The 15000-nt window shown below is 42.2% G+C and overlaps 1 protein-coding gene across 2 annotated transcripts in view; it reads left to right on the plus strand.

The window, feature by feature from the left end:
• Positions 1 to 15000, plus strand: part of BIN2 (bridging integrator 2) — a 353798-nt gene that overhangs the window by 198111 nt on the left and 140687 nt on the right. The window lies entirely within an intron of this gene.

Raw genomic sequence — 15000 nt, forward strand, 5'->3', positions numbered from 1 at the left:
ATTTAATCTATGTAAGTGTATATGTGTGTATGTATTTTCTCTGTACCCATTACTCAGTTAGGTACTTGTGCATCCAGTCCCAGGTGGTAACAACAGCAGACAATACCAGGTAGGCTAGGCAGGTGCCAGTTATGGTTGACAAGTATCGGTAATATCACAGCAGAAAACTATAGTGACTATATCACACATTATGCTAGAGAGGGTGGCCTTCTAGTTATGAGGGATGACATGGTTGATGTATATTTTGTGAGTTGCATTGCTACGGAAGTTGATTCCCATCAATCACAGGTGTCCTCAGCAGTGTTCCCAAATCTAGGAGACCAGCTTCACCAGATATAAAAGACCATGATGTGCATATATTGGCGCACACAAGAGACAAAGTAGTGACTGGATAGGGCAGGACTGTCAGTGATGCCTACTCCATAAAACGATGAGTAGGTATGCCACTCTCGCTGCACCCTGCAATGCGCTTTTTATGTCTTTTCTTTTGCTCCGACTGTCCTTGTACCTCTAGTTATACTTACTATCCTGCTTGGCTATCGATTAGTCTTGCCTACTGCTTACCTTAACATGTTTATCGTTACAAGGGCCAAAGGCTTAAGTGCAAATTGAATTGTACTGACGTTTTGAAGCTAAACTTAGTCTAGATGAATATTATGTCATCTACCAAGACAGATCTTTCTAGAAATACAGTATTCATCTGTATCAATACCTCCGCCATATTAAATTTACTTCTCATACGTCTGTGGGTGATTAAGAGACTGTGTAATCTAGCTTGTCTCTTCTTCCATGCAGCAAATTCTTCAGCTACGTAGGAATCACCGTATTCAGTTTTTTCTTCTTCCATGATAAGATTGAGTGATGGATGCAGTTTTTCAGGGGGACCCTCTGTAATAGTCTCTGTGCATGTTTCATTTGTTATATTATGACATATATCATCCTTAGTTTCAAGGATGTGGTCCACAACTTGTAGCTCAGACAAATGACCAACAAAACTTATATGTGTGTGTGTGTGTGTGTGTGTGTGTGTATGTGTGTGTGTGTGTGTGTGTGTGTGTGTGTGTGTGTGTGTGTATATGTGTATATATGTATATATATATATATATATATATATATATATATATATATATATATATATATATATATCATCTTATCATCTTCTTTCGGCTGTTCCCGATGTTCATAGTGCATACAGCTGCAGTCATAACAGATGGGTTATCCTGCCGTCAGGCGGGTCCTCGGTCGGCCGAATTCCAAAGTCTAGGTCCAGCGTCGGTCGTCGTCGCTTCCTCCCTGATGTCAGTGCAGCAGGGGTATAAAAGAGGCAGCCAATGCCATTTTCTTCAGTCTTTCTTGCCGCACGGTGCCCGAAGCAGAAGCAGTTCGCAAGTGCCGGTCGGCCAGCTCCTGAGATTTACGAAAGTATTTCAGCCGAAGTCTTCTTGAAAGCTAAGTACCCCGTTGGGGAAACTTTTCTTGCCTCAGACCGATGTCAGACAAAGTTAATAATTGCATTTCATGTGGGAAGCAAATACCGCATAATGATTTCCACTCTTACTGTATACCTTGCTTAGGCCCAGACCACGACGTCTCGGCCTGCCGTTTTTGTGCTAGATTCAACAAATGCACTATTAAGCGTCGGGCGGAGTTCGCCCTTCACTTTTTTGGCAAAAAATTTAATTATATTATGTCGTCGGATACTCCGACTCCAGTTTTGAGCAAAAAACGCAAAGATAAGGACCGGCATACGAGGTCCGCACCACCTACTGATACCACGCTAAGGCCGACTACCGGTCCTCCGGTACTCAGCGAGGCACCTACGCAGCCCCTGAGTACCGATGACAATGCATTACCGGTGTCTTCAGTACCCGAGGTCGCAGGCTCCTCGGCTCCCATTCCTACTACAGATACCGACGCCACTCCTGGCGGGGAAACTCAGAATTTAGACAGGCCTGCCATTTCTCAAGGGGTCTTCAGGCCTTCCTCCTGCTCTATTAAAGCCTTCACTAAATCTAAAACAGCCATGAAAACCAAAAAACAGGTTCCTCAGACACCCGCTCAAGGCACCATGCCTAAAAAGCAGATGCTTAAAATGGCTGAGGATTTGATTACTCTTATCAGGGGTTCTCAACCCCCCTCTGACAAAAGGCCTAGATTAGAGGAAGACTACCTTTCCTCAGATCAAGCTTCTATTACCTCAGAACTATCTGAGGACCAGGATTGTACCTATTCTCCATTCGAAGACTCTGATGCAGAGGAGTCTATTCCCTCGGTCTCCCCCCCTGAGGACTTCTCTTTTGGGGAAACCCTGCATACATTGAGGGGACACTTTCACTGGGAAGGCCAAGATTACTCAGATTCCAAGAAAAGGCTCAGGGAATTTCTTCTGCTCCCCCAGCATAGGCCTCTGGCTATCCCTCCTGTTTTAGATATATTGGATGATGTGTACATAGAAGCCAGCCTCAACCCAGATTCTTTGCCTCCAGCTCCTGTTAAACCAGACAGGTATTACCGGGTTCCTGATTCTCACCAGTTCCTGTATAAAAGCCATACTGCTGACCCAGAAACTATTTCACAGGGTCCCAAGGGAATTAAGGCCTCTACTGCTAAAAACCCATTACCTTCAGAGAGAGATTCCAGAGCTTTAGAAAGGTGTGGGAAAAAGGTGTACACCTCGGCCACTTTAACCATGAGGGCATTAAACTGTCAGTTCCATATGTTAAAGTATCAACAGTTTTTGATATCTCAGCTGAAAAGCAAGATGACACAACCATAACAACCAGATTTAAAAGAGTTGCAGGATTTGTTGCATGGTGCAGAGCAAGTGGGTAAACATACCTTGCAGTGTGGTTTTGATGCTTTAGAGGCCTCATGTAGAGCTGCTGTTACGGGGTCTGTTATACGTAGGCATGCTTGGCTCAAAGAGCAAACCTTACCAGATCATGTCAAAGCTAAATTATTAGATGCACCTCTTCAAAAAGATGTATTGTTTGGTGTTAAAGCAGAGGAGGTGCTAAAGAAAATGGAGGAAAAAGCGAAATCAATGCAAACAGTGAACGATTTCTTGCAGGTACAGCCTCCACGTTTCAGCAGAAACTGGCCTTCAAAAAATTGGTCCTTTCCAGCCACAGACAGACCTCAAAGGGGCAGATACAGGCATCCAAGGGGTAGAGGGCAACCTCAAGGATCTTTCAGAGCCAGACAGTGGCAAGCACCAACCCCAAGAGGTGGAGAAGATAGATCACAGTCTTTTAGAAAACAGACACAATGACTTCCCCCTACACCTGCCAAGCAAAGCTTTAATGACAGCACCTTTGGGCGGAAAGTTGACATTATTCTCAAAAAATTGGCATATTGTTACAAAAGACAAATGGATTCTGGACATTATAGACAGAGGCTACAGGTTCCACTTTCACACCCTTCCAAAAACGAGAGGCATGCCAAACCTGCCACAAAATCAAAGGGCATATGCACAAAAACAAATTTCAGCTCTCATGGACATGAAAGCAATTCAAGTGGTACCTGCAAAAGAACAAGGTCAAGGGTTTTATTCTAGATTATTCCTGGTACCAAGGAAAGACAAAGATTGGAGACCTATCTTAGACCTATCCATCCTAAACACATATCTACAGGTGCCAAAATTCAAGATGCTCACATTACAGCAGCTTCTTCCCATGCTGGGCAAGGAGTCTTGGCTGGTAACATTGGACCTCAAGGAGGCATACCTGCATGTCCCTATCAGACAAGATTGTAGAAGATACCTCAGATTTCTTGCAGGTTCAACCCATTATCAATTCTCTGCATTGCCCTTTGGCTTATCTACTGCGCCCAGAGTGTTTACGAAATGCCTGGCATCAATAATCGCCTTCTGCAGACTACAAGGGATACAAATCTACCCATATCTGGACGACTGTCTGATCCAAGCGGACAGCAAGGACATACTACTGCAGCACCTGGCATTTGTAATAAAACTGTTGAACTTCCTGGGATACACAGTCAACAAAAAGAAATCAAAACTAATACCCTCTCAACAAATAATTTTCCTGGGTGCCAACTTGGTTACAACCACCCAGATGGCCTACCTCATGCCAGACAAGCAAGGGCAACTGTCTCAATACTTCAGAAAAATGGCAACTTATACCAGGCTAACTGCAAGGAAAGTCCTGCAGGCTCTGGGATTCATGGCATCTTGCATCCTACTTATCCCATGTGAAAAGCTGCATATGAGGAAACTTCAATGGTACCTAAAAAACTTATGGTCTCAACACAGCCACAGATTGGAAGCAATTATACCACTCATTCCATGCCTTCAAATGGAATTTATGTGGTGGGCTCAAGCTTGCCAAAGAAACACAGGTCTTCCTTTCTGTGTACCTCAAGCAACTCAAATCATCACAACAGATGCCTCAGACTACGCATGGGGAGCACACATGACAAATCAGTGCATTCAGGGAAAATGGGCACGAAAAGAGAAGCTCCTTCACATCAACCAAAAGGAAATGCTAGCCGTGCAAAAGGCTATTATGACCTTCAAAGACCTACTGCATCCAGGCCAGCTATTGATAAGGACAGACAACACCACAGTGATGTGGTACATAAACAAACAGGGGGGAACTCATTCATACCCCCTGTGCAGGCAAGCCATGACCCTATGGAACACAGCACTGGAATTGAAAATTCAACTACAGGCACAATTCCTGCCAGGGAAGGAAAACACACTGGCAGACAACCTAAGCAGAAATATGACAGATCCACATGAATGGAAGTTGCATCCTCATATTTTCACAAAGATAACTCAGGCATGGGGACAGCCAGACATAGATCTCTTTGCTACCCACAGAAATTGCCAGTTGAAAACATTTTGTTCAAGGACCTATCATCCACAGGCCTAGAAAGTGGACGCACTTTCCTTCAATTGGGCAACATTGACAGTTTATGCCTTCCCGCCTCTTCCTCTGCTGCCCAAAGTTCTATTAAAAGCCAGAGCAGAGTGGCCGAAAATGATTCTCATCGCTCCAGACTGGCCAAGACAACACTGGTATCCGCTCCTGAGGAGCCTGACACACTCCCCACCATGGATCCTACCTCTAGTCCCTCTTCTGTTGTCCCAGCACAACTACAAAACTCTTCACAGACATCTCAAAACTCTAAATCTAGCTGCATGGAGAATTCCTTGATTTCCCAACAGTTTCTCCTCTCCAAGGAGGTACAGGATGTCATCTTGGAGGCCAGAAGACCTTCTACTAGAAAGGCCTGCTCCACCAAATGGAAACGATTTTGTGCTTGGAATCAAAAGAAGGGACAGAATCCTTGGGTAATAAATATACCTCAAATTTTACAGTACCTAGCTGAGATGTTAAACAATGGACTTTCCTTCTCCTCCATCAAGATCCACGCTTCAGCCATTTCTGCACAATACAACACAGATCCTCCTTTATTCTCTCATCCTCTCTTAAGGCATTTCCTCAGAGGGGCAAAGAATATTAAACCCCCAAGGAAACTACCAGTCCCTGCTTGGGACCTCAACTTCATATTGGAAAAGCTGACCCTTCCTCCCTTCGAGCCAGCTTCTTCATCAGAGTTACAGTACTTGTCATGGAAAACAGCCTTTCTTCTGGCTATCACCTCAGCTCGCAGGGTTTTGGAGCTACAGGCCCTCATGGCTGTGCAACTATTCATCATTTTCCATCAGGACAGTTTCCTTATGAACCAACCCTACCTTTATGCCAAAGGTAGTATCCAGTGTAGCTTTGAATCAGACTATCCACTTACCTACCTTTTATCCTAATCCACAAAACAAAGGGGAAAGACTACTACATTCCTTGGACATTCACAGACAACTTCGTTATTATTTGGACAGGACAAAGCCATTCAGGAAATCTGAGCAACTCTTTGTGTCCTATGCTGCAGGTGCTCAAGGAAAGGCTATTTCCAAACAGACCATTTCAAAATGGATAGCCCACTGCATACACTTTTGTTACTCATTTCATGGAAAAACTGTGCCTGCATGCATCAGATCCCACTCCACCAGAGCCACAGCTACCTCTGCAGCCTTCCTCAGGGGGTCCCTACCAAGGATATTTTGGAAGCAGCCACCTGGAGTTCAGTGCACACTTTCTCCAAGCACTATCACCTCCCACTATACTTTAAATCTAGAGCGGGCTTTGCCACAGCAGTCCTGCAGGGCATCCTAGCCCCTCCTAGTTCCACTTAGTGCCTACCACCCTTACTTAGCTTTGGGATTCTACCCATCTGTTATGACTGCAGCTGTATGCACGATGAACATAGTACAGTTTTGTACCTACCATAAATGTAGATGTTCGAGTGCTCATACAGCTGCAGTCCAGGTTTCCCTCCCTCCAACCCCTCTTAGGACAGGCCTTATGACAAACCCTTTTCATATAACCTTCTGGGGTACTCTTTTATGGTGTATTTGCTTGCAACTACTGTTTTTGATTTATCAACATTGCATTTTTGCATAACATTATGTTTGCCTTCCTTCTGGGGGCACCTGACATCTGGGGCAAGAAAAACTGAAGAAAATGGCGTCAGCTGCCTCTTTTATACCCCTGCCACACTGACGTCAGGGAGGAAGCGACGACAACTGAAGCCGGACCTAGACTTTGGAATTAGGCCAACCGAGGACCCACCTGATGGCAGGATAACCCATCTGTTATGACTGCAGCTGTATGAGTACTCGAACATCTACATTTATGGTAGGTACAAAACTGTACTTTAGGGGTCACCACAGTGGATCATCTGTTTCCATGTTTTACTGACCTCTGCATCTTGCTCTATCACACCAACCACCTGCATGTCCTCTTTCACCTTTCCATAAACCTTATCTTAGGCCTTCCTCTTTTCCTGTTACCTGGCAGCTTCATCCTTAGCATATTTTTCCCAATATACTCAGCATCCCTCTTCAGCACATGTCCAAATCAATGTAATCTTGCCTCTCTGGCTTTGTCTCCAAACCTTCCAACCTGGGCTGACCCTCTAATATACTTATTCCTGATCTTGTCCACCCTCATCACACCCAGTGCAAATCTTAACATCTTTAACTCTGCCACATCCAGCTCTAACTCCTGCCTTTTTGTCAATGCCACTGTCTCCAACCCGTATAACATAGCTGATCTCACTACCCTCTTGTAGACCTTCCTTTTCACTCTTACTGGTACTCGTCTGTCACAAATCACTCCTGACACTCTTCTCCACCCACTCCATCCTACCTGTACTGTCTTCTTCACGTGTCTTCCACATTCACCATTACTCTGAACTACTGATCCCAAGTATTTAAACTCATTCACCTTCACCACCTCTACTCCTTGCATCCTCACCATTCCTCTATCCTCCCTCTCATTCACACACATATATTCTGTCTTAGTCCTGCTGACCTTCATTCCTCTTCTCTCTAGAGCATATCTCCATCTCTCCGGCGTCTCCTGCACCTGTTCCCTACTCTCACTACAGATCACAATGTCATCTGCAAACATCATAGTCCACGGGGACTCCTGCCTGATCTCATCTGTCAACCTGTCCATCACCATTGCAAATAAGAAAGGGCTCAGAGCTGATCCTTGATGTAATCCCACCTCCACCTTAAACGCATCCGTCACTCCCACCACAGACCTCACCGCTGTCACACTACCATCGTACAGATCCTGTACCACTCTTACATACTTCTCTGACACTCCCAACTTCCTCATACAATACCACAACTCCTCTCTAGGTACCCTATCATATGCTTTCTCTACGTCTACAAAAACACAATGCAACTCCTTCTGACCTTCTCTGTACTTCCCATCAACACTCTCAGAGCAAACATCGCATCTGTAGTCCCGGCATGAAACCATACTGCTGATCACTAATCATCACCTCCTATCTTAACCTAGCTTCCACTACTCTTTCCCATAACTTCATGCTGTGACTGATCAATTTAATCCCTCTGTAGTTACTACAGCTCTGCACATCACCCTTATTCTTAAAAATAGGTACCAAAACACTTTTTCTCCATTCCTCAGGCATCCTCTCACTTTCCAAGATTTCATTAAACAATCTGGTTAAAAACTCCACTGCCATTTCACCTAAACACCTCCATGCTTCCACAGATATGTCATCTGGACCAACAGCCTTTCCATTCTTCATCCTCTTCATAGCTATCCTTACTTCCTCCTTGCTAATCCATTGCACTTCATGATTCACTATCCCTACATCATCCAACCTTCTCTCCCTCTCATTCTCTTTATTCATCAACCCCTCAAAGTACTCTTTCCATCTCCTCAACACACTCTCCTCGCATGTGAGTATGTTTCCCTCATTATCCTTTATCACCTTTACCTGCTGCACATCTTTCCTAGCTTGGTCCCTCTGTCTAGACAATCAGTACAGATTCTTTTCTCCCTCCTTAGTGTCCAACCCTTTCATACAACTCTCCATACGCCTTATCCTTAGCCTTCGCCACCTCTCTCTTTGCCATGCACCTCATCTCCTTGTACTCCTGTCTACTTTCTTCATCTCTCTGACAATCCCACTTCTTCTTTGCCAACCTCTTTCTCTGTATATATTATGTGTTTTAGTGTTTTTCTATTTATGAATTCCAGAACTGATCTTTTGGTAAATCATAAATCGAAATCTGGTTATTCAGTCAACTGTAGATGGCCTTGTCATCCTTCGCAGATGACTTGGAAGTCATCTGGCATTGCCTGAATAATAATTACTTAAGCATAATATCTCTAAGACAGTGAGGACTGCAATACACACCACCCTTAGGAACTCTAACTTTCCAAATCTAAATCCAAGTATCATCCACAGGAGAGATGGACTGTACAGTGTGAGCAAGGGAAGAAATACTGAAGCTGTCCTGGCTGAGGTGCTGACCACCATATGCCAGTCGTAATTAACTCATTATGCTTTCAAATATGGGATGTACCCAAAGTTAAATGCCTCCACTGATCTAAGGACCTTTAAGTAGCTATGCCTTGTTTCCTCCTTGCTTAATTCCTGCACATCCTACTACCTCGGGCGTCTCATCTTTGAATCTGACCATTTTCAGCTACTGCAGAACCTGCAATTCAGCTGCTTAACAGTAGTTCCTGTTACCGACATGATGTCATTTCAGTGAAGTCTGTGCTGCTTGTCATTTTGTTGAGAAATGACTTACAGAGTTTTTGTGTTTGTGTATTTAGTCCTGCATTGTCTGGGATCCCCCTCCCACCTGAATGACTTGCTGGTTCTTTTCAGACTGGTGAGGTCCCAATGTTCTGCCTCTTTAGAGTAGTTGGAGGATCATAGATCATAGTGTGAACCCTCCAACATTTCAGCATTTTCTTACTTGAATTTACACCTCTGCAACATCTCAGCCCTGTGACTGAGAGGGTCCCCACACTTTGGCCATTTTGCAGCGATCCCTCCTTACACACTTGTTCAGTTTGGCTGTCGGACAGCCTTGATTATTATTCATTTGAATGACTGTTTTTTTACTTCATCTGCCCGACCATTTCTGCTATTTACACTATTTATCTCATTCACTGTTGAGTGCTGTATGCCTTTATGTTTTAGCCTGTAGTTTAATGTGATATGTTTGGAAACAAGCACACATACACTTGAACTCGTTTCTTCAGATATTATAAAACTGGTACTACAAAACCAAAAAGAAAAATGCTTATAGATTCATAGATTGTTACTAGGCTAATGACCCAGGCCATCTTCGTAAGCCTATCCAAGTTTTCCAAAAGGAATAATGATGATGTCCTGTACCCAAATAAGACATTGAGGGTCAGGCATCTATAATCTACCTCTGTCCATAAGGAACATGGGTGCCAGGCCCGGTGCAAATGTCCTTTTCCCCATCCACTGGTCTAGGCTGAGTTTAAACTGGGTAATAGAAGAACTCAGCTTCACATGTATGGGAAGCCTGTTCCAAAGGAGGGGCAATCTCTGGGACACATATCTGTCTCTCCAGCATGTTCTGTTTAAGTCATAGACAAAATTCAGGTCCCTAGACCTTGTATTTCTGGTACTATTTAACTTGCAAATATACAGGAAATTCATAAGTGTAGGGTTTGCAGATGATTTGTAAGCCAGGTATAGATCACCCCCTCAGCAATCTACAGGAGACTGAGTACAGGAAATGGCTTTAAAGCACTCTGCATAAGGCAGTTTTGTTATGTCTTGTATTATTTTTGTAATGAATAACCAAGAAATAAGGCACTGGAGACTTCACCAGATAGCAAAACCAACTTTAATGAACACACGAACAAAAATAATGCCTTAACTGGATCACAGCGTTTTTTTCAGTACAACTTTATCAGATGAGCATACCAACTTGAGACAACCCTTTATATACAGCCCTTAATAAATCAATTAACAAATGTTCCACATTTAAAGACACAAAACAAAATAAAGTACATAGAAAAGTGTCATTAAAAACCTTTGCATGTAGATCCAATCTAACTTAACGTCGCAATTAATCAATATAATAAAATAAAATGTGAGAGAGAACCTTGAATACATATAGAAATAGTAAAACTGTGCAGTAACATTTACTAACATTTAAAAACATGTAAATCTTAATGAAACAGCGCCATCTACTCGACAAAATACATACACCTAGAGTACATAGAATTATACTGGCATATGTGTGTGTGTATATATATATATATATATATATATATATATATATATATATATATATATATATATATATATATATATATATATATATATATATATATATATATATATATACATATATATATATATATATATACATTTATATATATATATATATATAAAAATGTCAGTTAGTGTTAGAAGCAAACAAACACCCTGGTTTAAATGACATGGTGTCATTGAAGCCAGTCTTAAAACTAAGAGCTGTAAAACTTTGAATTTTGATGTTCTGTCTGAAAACCTTTATCCAGTAGATGATGTTTCATTAAGATTTACATACAGCAGGCTCTGAAGTATAGATTCATGACTGCTTTCATTTACATCAGCTTTTAAATGTTTTTAAATCTTACTGCACAGTTGTTTTACTATTTCTATATGTATTCAAGGTTCTTTCTCACATTTTATTGTACTGTTATTGTATTGAATTGATTTAATTGTGATTTTAAGTTAGACGGGATCTACATGTGTAGTTTTTTTATGACACTTTTCTATGTACTTATTTTGTACTGTGTCTTTAAATGTAGAACATTTGTTAATTGATTTATTAAGGGCTGTATGTAAAAGGTTGTCTCAAGTTGGTATGCTCATGTGATGAAGTTGTACTGATGAAAACGTGGTGATCCAGTTAAAGAGTTATTTTTCTTCGTGTGTTCATTAAAGTTGGTTTTGCTATCTGGTGAATCCTCCAGTGCCTTATTTCTTGGTTATTCTTTTGTATTTAGGCACTTTTTCTGTTTTTTATCGTTTATTTTTGTAAGGAACCTTTGAGGTCGCTCTAGTTGTTGCATATGCCTGGTCAGGTACATACCGAAGGGAGCACTGTACTCTTTGATAAGTCTGATAAGGGTGGAGTACAGTGGGATAATGACATCTTTGGACCTAGATGCCATGCCCTTACTTATAAGTTGTGCAATATAAAAGGATTTCCTCCCCACTGTGGCCATGTGGTGGTTGAAGGTAAGGCCACTGTCTACTTATGTACCCAGATCCCTGTCTACCAGGTCAACTCATGGGGAATACATGGTAATTAACCAGGATGAATGACTTCCCAAAGGGTACAATTATGCATTTCTTCACATTGAGTTTAAGACCATGGCTTTGGCACCATTTGTTAGTTAGAGACAGGCCTTCTTGAGGAATGATAGTGCCTGTAGGGGAGCCAATGATAACCACCAGTTTGCAATCATCTGCAAACTTGGGCAGCCATAAACCTTCAGTATTTGTTTCCATTTCAGAGAAATAGATGCCAAATAGGAATTGGCCCATTACTGAGCCCTGGAGGAATCCCCTAGTGACTGGCCTGTTGGTGGAGGTGGCCTCACCTATTTTGACTTCTTGGGTCCTATCAGTGAGCCATTTGGCTATCCAGTGGGTTATGAAAGGGTTATATCTAAATTAGCGAGCTTGTCTACTATGCCTGAGTGGGATATTGTCTCAAAAGCCTTGGCCTGCTCAAAGTAAGCTGTGTGTACAGTCTTGTCTTCATCTAATGCTTTGGTGACCCTCTCAAAAAAAGTCCTCCAGATTTAATACGCATGACCTTCCTCTAGCAAGCTCATCAGTGATGGGTCCAGGTTACCCATGTTCTCATTTAAAATGTCCATGATGATTCCTTCCATGGCCTTACACATGAGGTTGGTCAGACTTATAGTTACCCAGATCAGTGGTTGTACCTCCTTCATGCAGGGCAATGACTGAAGCCACCTTCCACTTCTTGGGCACAAAACATGACTGTAGGCTCCAGATGAAAAGTGATTCAAGTAGACCAGAGAGGTCACATTTCATGCTATTTATTAAGCAACCCTGGATGTTAGCAGGGTCCATCGAAGTAGTGTTTGTGGCCTTGGAAAGTACATTGATGACCCATTCCCTAGTACTGGCTGGGGGGATTGTGGTATGCAGTATTTCATTTGGAATATGGGGGGTAGGGTAGAAACATGAGCTGAACCTGTCAGCCAAACAGTTGGCAATGGCCTCCAGTTCAGTGTGAGTGATGCCATTTACAATACGTTCTGTGCATTGTTGCGTATTTCTCCTGAGTTTGTAAACATAGCCGTAGAAAGCTTTGTGGTTTTCCTTTGCCTGAGAACCTATTTTTTCTTCGAATTTAGCCATTGAAGTATTAATTAACCCTCTTAGCTGCCTGTTTAGACTGGTCAGGAGGCTTGTTGCTTCTATGCTTGGCCAAGATTTTTTTTGTTGCATTACCAATTGATATTGTGATTACACCATGCTGGCTTGTCTTTTGAGTTTGTCTTATTCTTAATATGAGTGGGCATACCTTGGTCTATACAGCTATCATTATGGCTATGTAGAGATTTTGTAAATAATTCAGCATATGCTATGGTGTTTACTGGGTTTGAGGGTGCTTAGAATTTAGCCAAAGTCACTTAGTAGAGAGAGGATAGCTTTGGAATAGTTCCTAAAGGTTTTTTGGTTTTTCTGGATTCCCAGATTTCATTTTTATTTCAAGCAATACTGCTTTATGGAAAGATCTGATGAGTAAGGACATTAAATTGGGTGAGGAACATTAGCTTCCCATATTTGTGAGTACAAGGTCAAAGATGTTTGTAGGCCTGTGCATTAGAAGTGGTGTAGGATTCCTGATCTATAGAATGATAGTTGAGATCCTCCATGTATACTGTATTGGTTTGAATTGTGAGGGACTCTAGTACATTGAGATAGGTAGTATGGGTTTCCTGGGACATGGAGAGGGACCTATAGATTGCAAGGATATGGTGCAAGACCTTGTTTATGTGAGTTGCACATGTATAAGTTCCAGTAGGTCATACACTTTGACTAGTCTGGATGTGAGGCTGGTTTGGATATAGACTGAGACCCCTCCACCTTTAGTTACCTCCTGTGCAGTAACTGGTCTAAAGATGTGAAAGGCATTATAACTTTGCATTGCTGGGGTACTCTCCACAACTTTAAGCAATGTCTCCATTACCTCACAGATGTCTACACTCCCAGGGAGACGAAGGCTTGCAGGGAATGTAGTTTTTGTTACAACTTCTAGCATCAAGCAGTACCACCTTCAGGTATGCCTTCATATGTTCAGTTAAATTGGGAGGTTTATCAGTTTGGCGTTGCCTTAAACAAAGCACTATGTGGGTGGAAAAGGTCTTTGCCAATACCAGAAAGTCTAAGAGGGAATAAGTGCAGACCATCGCTAGCAAAGCAGAGTGATCTGTCAAACATGTCCTCCCAGACCATCAAATATTGTACCCCCTTGGACTGACACCTGAAGCTAAGTGAATTGTTAAAATCAATCATTTTCTGTTGGTAATGTGGCATCATCCTCGAAGAAAGTAATATTCATTTCAGTGCTAGGCTAATACCTGCATAAGACACAAAATCAGTGAGCTTGATCATGTCTCACTTCATATGGTTAAGGTAGGTATGTCTCAGGTCATTAACATCTGTATGGACTATGACAGAGTTATACTGGCACCTGTGGTTTGATGACCTGAGTGTCTATGCGACTTGATGGATCCTAGCCCAGGAAAGGCAGCTTACTGTGATTCCGTCCTTATTCAGTCTGATGAGGGAATCATTCACCAATGACCAGGAAATTTGGCTGTGCACCGGTTTGCTTCAAGGTTTTAGCAGTAGAGGCATTGGACACAGTGTTACTATGTGTAGCTGTGGGTGGTGTTTTAATGGAGTGTTTATGTAAAGGCTGACTTTTGTTTTTTTTTATATACTGCATTGTGCAGGAGGTCTTAGTGTTTTAGGAAGGTTACCTGTAAGTGCCTCAGCATAAGTAGTTTTATTTGCAGAGTCTTTACCCTGTGCAGGAGACATGGTGCAAGTGTCACTGACAACCTCTATAGGATTAGTTTTGGTTGTAAGAGAGAGTGTTGCCTCCAACATTAAAGTGTATTTACACCTCTCACGTATTTTATCTGTTTTATTAAGAATAAGTGGATTGTCAGTGTACATGAGGCAATTGCTTCAATACCTCAGAATACACATCTCAATCAGGCTGGCCAGAGGAGAGAGAGAGAGTTGGGAAGTGTATATCTCTGGCTACTGATCTACTAGGGAGGGGTGAAGGAAATTTAAATATTGACTAGAACTATAAGATAAGGAACTTGATGAGCAATGTTCAGCTATGTGCAAACTGGATGCTCTAGTAGTTAAAAAAAATCTGTCTAGACAGTAAGGGCATTTTAAGGGAAACGTACATTGCGACAGGTCAGAGTCTACACAGATTACAATGGGAAGTATGCTGTGAGATATCAGTGACTATACATATCACTGCTAGGCGCCACTGCGCTGAGAGCAGCACTTATAACTAACCACTGTAAAAAAGATTAAAAAATG

Source organism: Protopterus annectens, chromosome 9.part0 (genome assembly GCF_019279795.1).
Source record: "Protopterus annectens isolate FY-2018-M chromosome 9.part0, PAN1.0, whole genome shotgun sequence".
NCBI classification, from domain to species: Eukaryota; Metazoa; Chordata; order Ceratodontiformes; family Protopteridae; genus Protopterus; species Protopterus annectens.